This window comes from Carlito syrichta, unplaced genomic scaffold, assembly GCF_000164805.1.
Source record: "Carlito syrichta isolate Samal-C Ts95f unplaced genomic scaffold, Tarsius_syrichta-2.0.1 Scaffold315260, whole genome shotgun sequence".
NCBI classification, from domain to species: domain Eukaryota; kingdom Metazoa; phylum Chordata; class Mammalia; order Primates; family Tarsiidae; genus Carlito; species Carlito syrichta.
Window position 1 is genome coordinate 343874 of NW_007259356.1, and position 1811 is coordinate 345684.

The window sequence follows — 1811 nt, forward strand, 5'->3', positions numbered from 1 at the left end:
TAAACAAAGGCATAGTAAGTAGGAACAAATTCACTCACTTTTTACTGTTTGCATGTCAATAATAATATAAACCAGATACAGTTGGACTATGATCAATTTCAGCATGAAATAAAAATCTGAAGACATTGAGAAGTGTTTTGTAATAAACCTTAAATGATTTGATACTCTAATTTGTGATTAGTGATTTGGCCTATCTCTAATTCCTAGCTGCCTTACTAAATGTATGAGTGACTCTGGAAAAAAATAAGAGATGGCCAGTGATTCAGGACAGCACAAGCCAAATAAGAAGCAAACAAAGGGAACACCCCACAAAGCCAAAAAGGACTCAGAGGTTAGAAGGACTGCTATGGGCTCTCAGAGGTGCCATCAGAGTCCTTGGTGGCCCCCATGAATTAGGATGTGGAACAAATTCACTCTGGCTAGAATTGGGGACTACTTGGAGTTGTATGCTGGCTATAAGAACGCGGCTCACGGACCTGCAATGACAAGGCGCATAATGGATACAAGGGCTCTCACTCCTATGGTCTGAAATGTACCGCCACATTTGCGCTAAAGTCATGCTTCCCTTGAGTTATGCCCAGCTGGCGAGGGAATACTAAGGCCGACTCCTTCCTCAGATATACAGGACTCCTTTGTGAGCTGACTTTGGCTCAAAGACTTCCCCTTGTTTTTGCTGAAACTTCCTTCGACTGCATGGTAGTCTAGGATGTTTCCTAGACTTAACCTATCCTTCCTCTCTCCTTCACTCTGGGTTAGACAAGGATAATAATTCGACAATTTGCCCAGCCTATAAGGTGGGTACTATTATTATTACCACTTTTTTTTTTTTTTTTTGAGTTGGACTCTCACTCTGTCACCCAGACGGTAGTGCAGTGGCTGCTCCCGGCCACCGCAGCCTCGACCTGCTGGGCTCCGGTGATCCTTCCACCTCGGCCTTCCAAGTAGCCAGAATTACAGGCATGCGCTACCACGCCCGGCTCATTTTTGATTTATTGTAGAGATGAGGTCTCGCCAAGTTGCCCAGGCGGGTCTCGAACCCATGGGCTCAAGCAATCCACTCACCTCAGCCTCCCAAAGGCGTGGGATTACAGGCTGAGCCACCGAGCCTGGCTCTATTACCAATTTATAGATGAAGATATTGAGGTGCATAGAGGCTACAGATCTGGAGATCAGAAGTCAAAGTGGATTTCAATTAGCAAAAATCAGGGTGTTGGCAAGGCTGGTTCCTTCCGGTGGCTCTAGGGGAGAATCCATTTTTTGCCTTGTCTAGCTTCTAGAAGCCACTTGCATTTTTTGGCTCACAGTTCCTTTCTGCATCTTCAAAGCCGGCAATCACATCACTCTGACCTCTGTTTCTGTCATGATGTCTCCTTTTCTATTTCTGATCTTCCTGCCTGTCTCTTATAAGAACACTTGCAATTATATCAGGCCCACGCAGATAATCCAGGACAATATCCTCATCTCAAGAGCCTTAATCACATCCGCAGAGTCCCTTTTCCCTGTAAGGTAACAAACATTCACAGGTTCCAGGAAATAGAATGTGGACATCTTGGGGGGGCATATTTGAGGAGGGATGAGGTAGAACAGCATTACCATGTTCCAGTCTTCTCTATCCTTACTGACTTTGTGTCTACTTGTTTTATTAATTGCTGAGAAAAAAATATTGAAATGTAAAATTGTAATAATGAATTTGTCTATTTCTCCTTTTAGTTTTGTTAGTTTTTATTTCATGTATTTTAAATCTGTGCTATTGGGTTCATACATATTAAGGATTGATGTTTTTCCTGATGAATTGATCCCTTCACTATTAA